Source organism: Tiliqua scincoides, chromosome 10, assembly GCF_035046505.1.
Source record: "Tiliqua scincoides isolate rTilSci1 chromosome 10, rTilSci1.hap2, whole genome shotgun sequence".
NCBI classification, from domain to species: domain Eukaryota; kingdom Metazoa; phylum Chordata; class Lepidosauria; order Squamata; family Scincidae; genus Tiliqua; species Tiliqua scincoides.
This window is the reverse complement of record NC_089830.1, coordinates 5,504,515-5,518,142: the sequence shown is the minus strand read 5'-3', so window position 1 is coordinate 5,518,142 and position 13,628 is coordinate 5,504,515. Positions and strand designations below refer to the sequence as shown.

The 13,628-nt window shown below is 48.0% G+C and overlaps 1 pseudogene; it reads right to left on the bottom strand.

Annotated features, from left to right (window-relative positions):
- Nucleotides 1-6,106: 6,106 nt before the first annotated feature.
- LOC136661729 (5S ribosomal RNA) lies at nucleotides 6,107-6,223 on the bottom strand (annotated as a pseudogene).
- Between the last annotated feature and the right edge of the window lie 7,405 nt (nucleotides 6,224-13,628).

The window sequence follows — 13,628 nt, the reverse complement described above, 5'->3', positions numbered from 1 at the left end:
AAATAAGCCCGTTAGCGCAACCGCCTGCCTCTCCTTCTGGCTGCTCTTTGGGATTTTTTTAAAGCTGTGCAGTGGGGGGTCTGCCCCACTGGGACATCTCTGCAATCAGGTCCATTGCTCAGATCCGGCAAGACAGAAAATGGCATTAAAAGGAATGTCCGACAGTATTATTTCTGATTCCTAACGTTAAATGTTGCATGAACATGGACACACACACATATCCCCCCCCCCAACAAAAGCAGAAAGCTCAGGAAATCATTAAAATCCAGCACGTTTCCCATTGTATGGAATGCAGGCTGAGTTGGCAGAACTTTGGGGCACCATCATGGGGGTAGAGAAGAAGGAGTGAGAGCTAAATATAAAAACCTCCACAGTCTTCTTCCCCGTTTTGTACAAATGTGCACCGGGGGGGGGGGGAGCATTATGCATTATGCAAATCCTGCTCCTATAATCCCCTTAACGGCAAAATATGCCATTGCAGTTTTCCAAAAGAATGGGCAAGAAAATAAGAGCCTATGTTTTTCCTGTCTCTGAGCTTCATCAAACAAGCGGCACATTTTTTGGTTTAGAGAAAACAATTTTATTACCCTCAGCAATAGACTTAAAAAACAACTTTAAAAAAAGCAACAAACCAAAAATCTCCCTTTGCTAGCAAAACAGAAAACACTTTGGAAAGGCTTTGGAAGGAGTGAGCATGTGGGGGCCAGATAAATCAAGCCCAGAAATTCTACTTTTAAGAAGTTTTGGGGGGATATTTCCTCACCCAAGTCTTGCCAGCCAACCAGAAGAATATTCAGCAAGGCTGGTCTGGGGTCCACCCATTGCTAGACAAAAGAAGGGGACCTGGTTTGTTTTTTCAACTCAGTTTGGTTTTCCCATTTTGCCAATCACGTACTTCCAATTTTGAAATCTTGATTTGTGCCTGCTTGTCTCATGTACCCAAGCCTGCTGTGCAAGAGGAAATGGAAGCTGTGCATGGACAAAAAAGCACATTTACCTCCACGTACACAGTGTCAAAATTGTATACAATGTATAGATAAATTGTATTTGGAATCTGTCTTGGTTACAGACAATAGCATTTGTTTAGTTCCCTCTGATCATGAGCCCCTTGTAACTGATGAAGTGTGGCACGTCCCTTGGTTAAGTTGTTGATTGTTGACATGTGTGTTCAAGTCTGGTTTTAACAAGTCCAAGTGTGAACATAAGTTTCAGCTCATAAACACCGCAGCTGATTGATTAGTGATAGCACCTGCAATATTGTGATACACCAAAGAGAAGCACCCCGTTTTTGTTGTAAGAATCCACTTCTCATTTGCTAATGATATCAGGGCTTGATATCAGGGCTACTTTAAAGCAGCCATTTTCAACCAGTGTGCATGTCACATTGGTATGCCACAAAAGGTCTTCAGGTGTGTTGTGGGAGTTTGGAGCACAACGGTTGAAAATCACTGAAAAACTCTTCTAGGTTCTTCCTCTGCTGGTGGAGGAAGTGGGATAGACAATTCATTACTACAGTTTCCCTTAGAAACAGAGTTGCAGAACCTGGAAGAGTCTCCCAGAAGTTGGAAGTGACATCACAAGAGGATAAGACCATAGAGGTCAGTGCGCCATGAGAAGAAAAATATTGCAAATCACTGCTTTAAAGTTTGCACAGATCTTTCCACCGATCCATCAGTAGATAGGTGGTATGGCGTGGAGGCAATGTGTCATGGCAGCAGGGGCAGATCCAAGGGGTGAATGGGTGCACGGTCCCCTAAGCTGTCTGCCAGCAGGGAAGGGTGCCTGCTGGGCTGGGGATCAAAATAGGGTGCCAGGGGAACATCTTCTCTTGCTGTTTGTACCCATTGGAGCTAGTTCTACTCTCAGAGGCAGTTGAGAGCAAATTTGTCCCTTCCTCCATATGACAGCCCTTCAGGTATATGAAAAGTGCTATATTATCCCCTCTCAGCCTTCTCTTTTCCAGGCTAAACATACCAAGTTCCCTCAGACTATCCTCAAAGGGCTTATTCTCCAGCCCCTCTGATCATCCTTGTCGCTCGTCTCTGAACCTGCTCCAGTTTGGCTGCATCTTTCCTAAAGATTATACAGAAGAAGACAGTCTCTCAAACACCCCAAGCCATATGGGACTTTAAAGGTGGGCCAGTAAAAGAGCTGATGCGCATCTGAAGAAACCCACTGGTGACCAGGCGGCCTACCAGGAAGTAAAAAATACCTCTCCCAGGCTGTCTGGTTGTCTTCTCCCCCATTGCATGTGGCACGCACTCCGTCAGCAGCACTGCTGGGGCTATCAGACACATTCAATAGGCATAACAGCTTCAACCAATCATAAAGTGGCCCCTTTGGGGACTTGCATCATGTAAATCTGTAAAGACCCGTGAAAAGGGCAACAGCTTATTACATCGACGGAATCTTCTTTGTTTGGAGGCAGATCAATAAGGTCTGAGCCATCTTGCTGACCTGTTGCATGGGAGGGCAGGAGCAAAGGAGAATCTCACTTGGCCGCGGCATTAAAGCATCTGTTCCTCGTCCCCTCGGAAAAGCAAGTTGCACTGGGGAGACGGGGCCATAAAACACTGCGCTTTGCGTGAAGGCTGATTCCGGAAATGTTCACTTGGCAGAGAGATCACCTTTGCTCTTGGACCTGTACTGTGGGCCTTTAAACTTCACTTGACGTGCACAGCACTTACCAAAGCAGCACAGAATGTCTGGATCGAGCCAGGATAGCGGTTTGGGAATCGGACGTAGACCTGGAAGATCCGGGTTAAAATCCCACTCAGCCCATGAAACTTTCTGGGTGACTTTGGGCCAGTCACTGTCTGTTAGCCTTACCTACCTCTCAGGGTTGTTCTGAGGACGAAGGGAAGAAACCATGTACACCACCCCAAGCTCCTTGAAGGAAGAGCCGTATAAAAATGTGGAGCAAATACATAAGAAATGAAAAGGAGTAGGATGAAGGATGTCTCTTTGCACCTGTTCCTTCCCTCTGCAACTGATTTCAATTCATCTAACAATTGACTGTCTGAGGGCCCAATCCTATCCAACTTTCCAGCGCCAGCACAACTGCAATGCAGCCCTGAGGCAAGGGAACCAATGTTCCCTTACCTTGTGGAAGCCTCCAAAATTACCCTCCCACCACAGGATGTAGCGAACAGCCCCTTGGCACGGCTACACCAGGGCTAGAAAGTTGGATAGGATTTGGCCCTCAGTCAACTGACTGCTGCTCTTCAAGTTTAGGGGCAGTAAAGGGTCTCTGACATTGAGTGCTGGAGGTCGCACATGAGACCCCCAGCATGCCAAGCAGATGCACTGCCACTGAGCAATGAGAAGGCCTGACAAGAGGGGGGCAGAGGGGCAAAATCCCTGGGGCCTGGGCTTCCAGGGGCCATGACAAAACAAACTATGTATTACAAAATACCTTAAGGCGATTACTCGCTTCCACTATAGCACTGGTAATCAATTCGTACCTGCCGCTCTCCAGATCTTCAGGGCTAAGATTGTGGCCCAACTATTATACGGTGTCCCTATATGGATTAAGGAAGTCAACAAAACCCTGGACCGAGTTGCAGCCGTTTTTTTTCCGGAGGATTCTCGGAGTTCCAAATTCCATCCGGTTAGCAACGCTGACTCTTGAACTGGGAGTCCATCTCCCTTCAACCACAGCATGGGCTATAACGTTTAAATTTTGGCTCCGGCTTCATTTGTCCCTCCCACCCGATTCCCTTCTCAATGACCTGTTGAGAGACGCTTTTTTGTCTAGTTGGTTTTTAAACATTGATTCGAAATTGAATTCCTTAGATCTTTCACTGGAATCTTTAGTGGGCCTTGATGTTAACAGGGCCTATAAGCTAATCCAGTCTAGGCTTTGGGAAGCTGAATTTTCTTCTCTTTCCACGGATCTTAACCCAGGGGCCCTGGGCCATGAAAAAACAAACTATGCATTACAAAATACATTTATTACCCCCCCCCCCCAAAGTGGGTACTTCAGTCTCAGCCTACGCAGGGCAACGTATCCACTACAGCTTTAATCTGCACTTCTATTACCTCACTGCATTCTGGAGACTGTAGGAAGGAGAAGGGCAATCAGGTATCTTGCCCCAAGCTCAACGCCAGGTCTTAGTGGCCCTGGCTATAAGACCCTCCGTGAAAGCCTGTGGGCTCCACTGGTCCCTGTTCCGTTGCATATTCATGAACTCAAGGACTCCAATTCTGCCGCTGCTCAGTCTTGGCAATGGGGATGGGGAAGAAGTTGCACAGAGCAGGGAACCTCCATATTAGTGGGCTTTGCAGGGGCCCATTCACACACACACACAGAGGGGAAGAGAGAGGAAGAGTCAAATTTTATATGTACACACACTGTATATGTGTGTGCACAATATAATTTAAATATATTTAATTAATTATATTCAGGATTATTTAACTATCTATAAGTGATGCCAATTCTAGCCTAGACGCCTTTAAAAGGGGATTGGACAAGTTTCTGGAGGAAAAATCCATTATGGGGTACAAGCCATGATGTGTATGTGCAACCTCCTGATTTTAGAAATGGGTTATGTCAGAATGCCAGATGCAAGGGAGGGCACCAGGATGAGGTCTCTTGTTATCTGGTGTGCTCCCTGGGGCATTTGGTGGGCCGCTGTGAGATACAGGAAGCTGGACTAGATGGGCCTATGGCCTGATCCAGTGGGGCTGTTCTTATGATTCAATATTGATTAGGTCTGTAGACACAGTATTCTGTCTTTCACAGTTTCCTGCTTCGTCGAATTGACGGTAACTGTAGACCAGTGTTTCTCAACCAGTGGTACGGGTACCACCAGTGTGTCTGGTGGTACTCACGGAACCCCTGGACTCCTGCCATCTGGCAGCAAGACCAGGAACGTGATATAGTGAACAACCGTAGGAGGCTCCAAAGCACACTTTTCCATGCTTGGAAAAGGCCTCCTGTCCACTCTGAGCCTCTCATTGGTGTTTGTTACATTGCATCTGGCCTTTCAATCATACAGTGGCAATGCCAGTTACTTCTGGAGGTACTTCGAATAGGTGGAACACGTGAAGAGGTGCCACAAAGGACAAACAATGGGAGAAACACTGCTGTAGGCTGTTTCAGTGTGATCTTTCCCATCTTCCTTGGCGAACGCTTGAAGCAATGAAAGGTGCACAGGTGCGATTGATCTCTCTTGTTTTTAGGGGAGAGATTTATGGAAAGGCACGCGTCACGGGAACAAATGTGAGCTGATGTTTGCATCGACTTTGAAGTGGTTGGAAAAATGTGTGCTACGCCAACAACTCCCCCAGGCAGAGTTGGATTCCCCGCCCCCCACCATTAAAAAGAAATGGAGCACCACACACATCAGTGTGGCAGGAGCGGTTCCAAGCTTCACTTTGATTCAGCAACAGAAACGGTTGTTATACTAACAACACGCATTACTATTTGTTGCAGTCATATTAAATTTTATGACTATTATTATATTTTCGCAGGCTGAAATGCAAAAGGGCTGCCTGGCTGCTTCTGACTTTCAAAACTTTGGTTGTTGATGTTGGTTTTATAAATGGTTCGCAACCTTCAGTCTCGAAAGACTATGGTATAAGCCTACAGCACCCGGTATTCCCAGGCGGTCTCCCATCCAAGTACTAACCAGGCCTGACCCTGCTTAGCTTCCGAGATCATGGTATAAGCCTACAGCACCCAGTATTCCCAGGCGGTCTCCCATCCAAGTACTAACCAGGCCTGACCCTGCTTAGCTTCCGAGATCATGGTATAAGCCTACAGCACCCGGTATTCCCAGGCGGTCTCCCATCCAAGTACTAACCAGGCCTGACCCTGCTTAGCTTCCGAGATCATGGTATAAGCCTACAGCACCCGGTATTCCCAGGCGGTCTCCCATCCAAGTACTAACCAGGCCTGACCCTGCTTAGCTTCCGAGATCATGGTATAAGCCTACAGCGCCCAGTATTCCCAGGCGGTCTCCCATCCAAGTACTAACCAGGCCTGACCCTGCTTAGCTTCCGAGATCATGGTATAAGCCTACAGCACCCGGTATTCCCAGGCAGTCTCCCATCCAAGTACTAACCAGACCTGACCCTGCTTAGCTTCCGAGATCATGGTATAAGCCTACAGCACCCGGTATTCCCAGGCGGTCTCCCATCCAAGTACTGACCAGGCCTAACCCTGCTTAGCTTCCGAGATCAGACGAGATCAGGCATGTGCAGGGCAACAGTTGTATAAAACGGGCAGCCCAATCCTATTCAGTGCTGGCACTGTGGGGCTGCACAACCCATGCTGTATCCAGTGCTGGAAATGCTCCCTTACACCTGGTGCAGAGTCCCAGCAGCCCAATGGGGCTACAGCAAAATTGGTAGAAACCCTGTGCAGGGCTTCCAGGCCTGGGGCAGGGGCTAGGATAGGGTGGGGGCCTCCTCCACCATCCCCGCCCCTCTCCCTGGCCTGAACCACCCTTCCCTGTCCTCTGCCTGCCCCGAAACACCCCTCCCCACCTCTGTTCCCCTCTCCCCCTGCCCCTTCACCACTCAACACTGAACTCACCAGCACCAGCCCTCATGGGTCTGGATTCAGTGCTGGTAGGATGGCACAGGCCTTCCCACCAGTGCTCCTTACCCTAAATGCATTGCAAACATGGTTTACAGTGGCACGTTTGCACTGGTGCTAGCCGAAGAGGATAGCACTGTAATTTTGACTGTTTTACTCAACTGTAAGCAAACAAAGAAGCAAGATCAGCTTGGATCGGTACTAGGCTATTTGCGTCCTGGGTGATTACGTCCCAATCAAATGTGTCCCAGGCATTGGCATCCGCAGACATTTGGGGCACAAAAAGAAGGGATGCCAATGGGCAGGAGGTGTGGTCCAGAGGAAGAGCTGCTCAAAGTCTGCCAGAAGCTATGCAGGCACAGCTTGGGACGTGTCTGGAGGAGAGACCAGAAAAGACCATTGTATGGGACCAGCGCACCCACAAGCCCCTGACTTGCCTGGAGGAGGTGGTTTGGCAGCGCTTGACCCCAAGAGGTCCTCCAGGAGTCCAAGAGGACCTGTGGCACTTTCACTGCTCCAGAGGGGGCAGCAGGAGGCCATGCCCTGAGATACCAGGAAATGTATTGGGAGAGCAGGGACTGGGATCCCTTTAAGATCAACAAACAGGAAGGGGAAGGAGCTGGGTGGAGCGCCATAAAGCTAGGGAGGCCAATGATGGCAGGCAACTGTTACCCTGCACATCCCTGATCTTGTCTGATCTTGGAAGCTAAGCAGGGTCAGGCCTGGTTAGTACTTGGATGGGAGACCACGTGGGAATACTGGGTGCTGTAGGCTTCTACCATAGTCTTTCGAGACTGAAGGTTGCCAGCCATGAAGAGTGGTGAAGCAGACAGCCTGAGGGAAGGCTGCCTGCCTGCCTGGGAGCCCTTAAGGTGCCACAGGACCAAGGCAGGGTGACTTAACTCCCCCCCCCCCTTGGAAAACTGTCTGAGGCCACACCAAGCTGCCTATACCTACTCTTGACCCCCCGGGGGGGTTACTAGCAAGTCATGCCTATGGCAACCTGCCCCGGCCCATCAGCCGGGGGCGGCGACTGCGGACAACCCTCATGACTCTTGGTGGCAGAGAGGAATCACTGTTGAGGATGTCAGTGATGAGAAGGATAAAATGTAATATGAGCATGTTCTGTGTGGCTTGCCTGAGGAAAAGCTTGGAGTGTTCCTGCAGCTAAGAGGAAGGTGGCTACACCGTTGAAGAATAACAGCTGGAGTTCGAAGCGTTCTGTATCCATATAGAACAACACTGTGAAGACCCTTATTGGATCTAGAAAGCCTGCCTATGTGAACGGCCTTGCGCAATATCTGAAGAGTGCTCTGAGAAGTAAAGGTGGCATATGAATGAATGAATGAAATGTGCATTTGACCACGACACGGTTGTCCGGGATGCAATGGTCTTGTCACTGTTTGGGCTGTATCCAAATGCTGACTTCATGTCACCCTTAGCTAGAACAAGAAGCAAAACCAACATGAAGATGTTCTGTTATTGGGAGGCACCTTGAGCCTACAACAGGGGTGCCCAAACCCTGGCCCTGGGGCCACATGCGGCCCTTGAGGCCTCTCAATGTGGCCCTCAGGGAGCCCCCAGTCTCCAATGAGCCTCTGGCCCTCCGGAGATTTGTTGGAGTCTGCACTGGCCCGACACAACTGCTCTCAGTGTGAGGGCAACTGTTTAACCTCTCACAGTTCTCACGTGAGCTGTGGGATGAGGGCTTCCTCCACTGCTTGCTGCTTCACGTCTGTGATGCAGTAGCAGCAGCAAAGGAAAGGCCAGCCTTGCTTTGTGCAAGGCCTTTTATAGGCCTTGAGCTATTGCAAGACCTTCATTCATTCATATAAGATCATCTTTAATATATTCATTTATGTAAACTTATGTAAATTTATTCAAATTTTAAATGTAAATTAATTCTTTTTTCTCCCGGCCCCCGACATAGTGTCAGAGAGATGATGTGGCCCTCCTGCCAAAAACTTTGGACACCCCTGGCCTAGAAGAAAGGCAGGGCAAGAATGAACGAAAGATTGAATGAATGAATGAAAAGAGCACATCCAAAACTAATCTTGGCTTGTGGTGCCTCGAGGCTTATGCCCAAAGCTATTCAGGTTGGGCGTCTTCTTTTTTTCCCACTTTAGGAGGATGCTGTCTACTGGCAGTATAATTTTCTTTGCCTTCCCCATAAATTTTCCCAGATGGGAGCAAAGCATTATTTAATAAGCATACAGTAGCTGAAAGAGCAGCCCAATGATGTACGTCGCCAAGAATATGGGGGGTATGCCAGGAAATTCCATACTACTGCATTTAATAAATACTTTAAATTAGATTTGTGCATTTCCTTAGACTGAGAGCTGAGTTTCCATGTGTGGTTTCATTCGGAACTGCCACGCCAACAAGAGCCAAGTGGCCTGTTTTGCCTGATGCCTTGACGAGTGAGGTTGTCAGATGCCCCTCTGGATGGCACACCTGTTTTTTTTTCCATAACTGTTTGGATGCTGGGAATCTGTCCAAGAGCAGACAAGCAATGTGGTTTTCAGCAGGAGTTCAGTGCCCTGAGAGCCCTTCTTTCTTCCTTAGAAACACAAGTTTCTAGCCCTTTTGGTTGAGATGCAAACTCATGCTTGAAAGTGTCTGCAGACAGTGCCTGTTAAAATCTCCAAAGACGGGGGGCCGGGGCGGGATTGCCTGGTGCCAGGGGTAGGCACAGTGCTAGGTAGAACATATTTCCATTTCTGAACAGGCAATTGCAAAGCAATCAGATCAGAGGTTGGCCAGGACTGGAAGCAGAAGGCACTCATAAGGTGGCCTGTCCCATAGGGAGAACCAGCAGTAATGTCCTAGGAGGCAATCCAACTTTGCCCAGTGGAGGAGGAAACAGGTGGCTCTTCAAACACCTCTCTTCCAGGAAGTATGATTGCTAAGGCCCATCTCCCCAGTGGCATAGCAAGCAGGGGGCGGGGGGGCAGTTCGCCTCAGGTGCCAGGCAGGAGGAGGATGTTACGTGAGACCCAGCCAAGCTGATGGCTTCACTCCAAAACAGAGAGAAGTGCCCCAGGCTGAGTCAGGTGGGCTCAGGCCAAAGACCACCAAGGAAGGGCGACACCCCTCCCTGAGTGGTGTCACCCTTGTTCTGCCTTGGCTGTCTTCAGCCATGCTACTTCCTGATCATGCAGAGTGAAGAAGAGGCCGCTCCGAGCTGCAACTCACAAGCCAAGGCTAATCAGCAGTGACGTGGTGATGGCCCTGCATCTGTGCCCTGGGGTGTGTGTGCACAGATTCTGCATCTGTGCACTTGGGGAGGGGGTGTGTGACTCAATGAGTCACCGCCCCAGTTGAGGTAGGGCTGCTGCTGCATCTCCCTCAGAAGTACTAGTGAACCATCACATCTGGGATCCTGATGATGCTTCCCAGCTTGCAGGCATCATAGCCATTAAGAGAAAATGTGCTAATTTATATGGATTTTCCTGGTGCCAAATTGTTATGTGCCGATTTATTTGTACTGTAGAACACACAAAGAGGGAGCTGTTCAGGGCCAGTCCAATTCCCTGCAGTTGAGGCAGCCCTCCACTGTTTTCAAAGGAAGAGGGATTCAGAGCAAAAGAGGAAGTGGAGAGGAAAGTGGTGGGCTAGAGTGTTGGAGACGCTATTCTGCACTTCCTCTTCCCCTCCAGGTGCGGTGGCGGTGGTAGTAGAGGAGGATTCAGAGGTTGGCAGCACCAGCTCAGGCTTCCCAGTGCATTCTGTCCGCCTGCCCGCCTCCCCCATTGCAGTTCTGTTGTGAAACAATCATGATTTATCTGAAGACAGTTCAGAGCAACCAAAGTACTGTGAAGAATTTAAAAGAAATAAAGAGTGTTTTGGATCAGAGCTATCGAGAAAATGGCACCCAAAACTGCTATATACCCTCAATGTGGCTATTGACAGCAGAAAGGTACTTTGGGGGCACACCGCAGCTTGGGGGGGGAGGGAAATATTTGATGGGGAAATGGCACAAAGGGACGAAGCTTCCTCCCCTCCCCCTGCACTACAGATCTGGTCTGGATTCCTCCACCCCCCACACCCAGCTGCTTTTTCTTAAACGAGAGGAACGTCCAAGTTTAAGCGCACGTGTTGATGAAATGATGTGTTTTGGGGACAGTGTGCTTTGGCGCCCTCCTCGCTGTTCCTATTCTTCGGTTTGGGGGCTGTGACATTAAAAGGGTGGTGGTGATGTGTATTTGTTGTTAGTGTTCAGGATTCAGCTGTCTCCCCAGAAACTCCGGGATACCAAATGGATCCATCTTGTCTTAGCAACAAGTAGATAAACAGACACATATAATAGGAACTGGAAGTGCTGGTTATCCTCTCTCTCTCTCTCTCTCTCTCTCTCTCTCTCACACACACACACACACACACACACACACACACACACCCCAATTGTGCCAAAACTCAGAGTTCCACTGCACTTAGGGAAAAGTTTCCTTTTCTTAAATTTATAAGGCGACAAATGAAATTATAAATCAATGCGGTATATTTTTAATGTTGTTTCAATGGAAGCCTGTGTTCCAGAAGCAGGAGGGGAGGGTTCCATGAAGTGCGGCCGAGAGAGCATTTGATTGGCTGGAGTAGACATCTGTCACTACAGTTGTGACTGTTCCAAGGTGGTAATCACAGGGAGAAACCCTCTCTGGAGTTGACAGTTGTCCCTGCAAACAAACACAGCATGTGCAAAGGCTGAGGGTGGGGCTGGCGTGCATGCCATGTGTGCATTCTGAACACTGCTTAGGTTGTATCTTTGAGTGTTCATCATGCTCCCCGTATATGATCTCAGGAATCCTTTCAACAGCCCTGCAAGACGGGCCAGCACTACCATCTCCATGCGGCATCTCCATGTGGCAGGGCTGAACTGATAGAGTGTAGCTTGCCTAAACCTTTTCGGTGGCTCCATGGATGAGACATGGCTGGAACAGTAACACCACAGCCCACACTCTCAATGGCCCCTGTACGACACCAGCTCAGTTATATCCAGGATTGGCCCACCAATGAAACCACCTGAGATGGTCACCTTACAGAGCAGCTTGGCAGGGGATGCCCACCTTGATCTGCCCACTCACCATTGCTACTCCTCATTTCATTCCCTGGACTGAAAAAAAGAAGTGTGGAGGAGAGTTGGGGAGGGGGGGGCTAGAGTGTCTCCTCACCTCCACACTTCCTGTTCTGTTCCCTTTTTTCTTTTCCAGTTCAGGCAGTGGGAGAAGTAGAAACTGGCTCATTACCAGGAAAGGGTGGGCAGTGCGAACCACGTGCTGGGAGGTCTTGGATTGGCTCTGGTAGCGTCCTAGGTATCAATCAAAGGCAAGAGGCATGAGATGTTTCCCTCCATGGTTGCTTCCTTTGAGAAAGGTTTTGAAGCAGTCTTGCTGTTCTATTGTGTTTCATTGTGACAGATTTTTCAGTTCTGTCATCTGGTTTTCAACTCTGGGTTTTTTTCCCCCCTACTGGATGTCCCATATTTATTGAGAACAAATCCCACTTTTGGCTGGCGATTGAAAACAAACCAACCCTTCACACACAACCTAAACTCCTGCTCCTGATTCAACCTTAAAGGTCACCTTGCATACATGGTCTGCTTCAACATCGTCTTAAATGTCCCCAGCTCAGGAATCTTTTCAACAGCCCTGCAAGGTGGTCCAGCGCTACTATCTCCATGTGGCAGCAAGAAGAGTTGGCAGGGCTCTTGGTGGGTGGTGGATGCTCCTGTTCAGGGCTCCAACCAGTCTGGCAGGGTTGTCAGGTCTGAGGCACCTTCACAACTGAGGTTCAGGAGTTGGGGGGGATCACTGTTCAATGCTGCGGTGAGCTGCTCAGTTTCATTTTCCACAGGGATCAATATGTTTTGTCTGCTGTCGGCTCGTCAATTTTGTGACCCACCAAAAATTGGGTTGCAACCCACAGTTTGGGAACTACTGTCCTAGTATGAGCCTTACCACAAGCCACAACCTCAAGCAGTCTCACCACAAGTGGAAGACACCCTCTCCAGACCAAAGCTACTTTGGGGTCCAACCCATTGTGTTTTCGGCTTGCTTGAGGGCGTCCTTGTATTTCAGCACATCATAAAGCATTTTTTTAAAAAGGTGTTTTCGCTCTGATGCAGAAAAAATATTTGAAGAACTGTCAGATACGACTGACAAAGTTTCAGAGGGTGCAGTATTAGTGCAGCCAAACAGTGTGTTTAACAATATTTATTTTTCCTCAAATTAAATATTTTTCATATACTAAAATTAGAGGAATGACACAGCAATCATAGATGTCTACAATCAATCAGATGGTTTAAAACCAGTATTGAAGTAGTTGAACCCACTGCAGAACCCTTGTTTTTAAGTTAGTGTCTGAACCAGAATCAAACTAGGATGGTGTAGTGCAGTGGTACTCAAACCTTTCCGGCCAGTGGCTCCCTTGACCCCCATGGCTGTTGGCCATGACTCCTCAACATGTTCCTGAGGGCTGGAAGTGACATCATTAAACAGGAAGTGGCCAGAAATATTAACTATATTAACTATATTAAATATAATATTATATTTATTATAATATAAAATTAAATATTAAATATATATTAACTATATTAATATTAATTATATTAATCACATCATTAATTAAATGCAGATCTTAAAAATATATTATTAATACACAGCAATATACATGCTTTATAAATGATCAGAAGCTGGAGACAGGATGCTGGAGTAGGTAGATTTTGTCTGGTCCAGGAGGACTCATTTTTTTAAACTTGGTAAGCATACCAATAGAATTGTTTTATCAAATGAACTTTGGGAACAACCAGTCTGACCAACATTACACACACACACCCCTGTGGACCCCCACCCAACTAGTCATTTCTCCCATTCTCCTTGGATAGGATTGAACCCTTTATTAATTTAATGAAATTAAATTTTTCCAGCAGCTGGTGGGGAAAACAAAAATAGACCATGAAAATATATCAGAGCTGATAAGGGTTTGGTTAGGAAACTGATTTGTCTCCTATACTAGGAGATGCACAGCTCAAGCCTATGCATGTCTACTCAGAAGTAAGTCCCATTAGAGTCAATGGGGCTTACTCCCA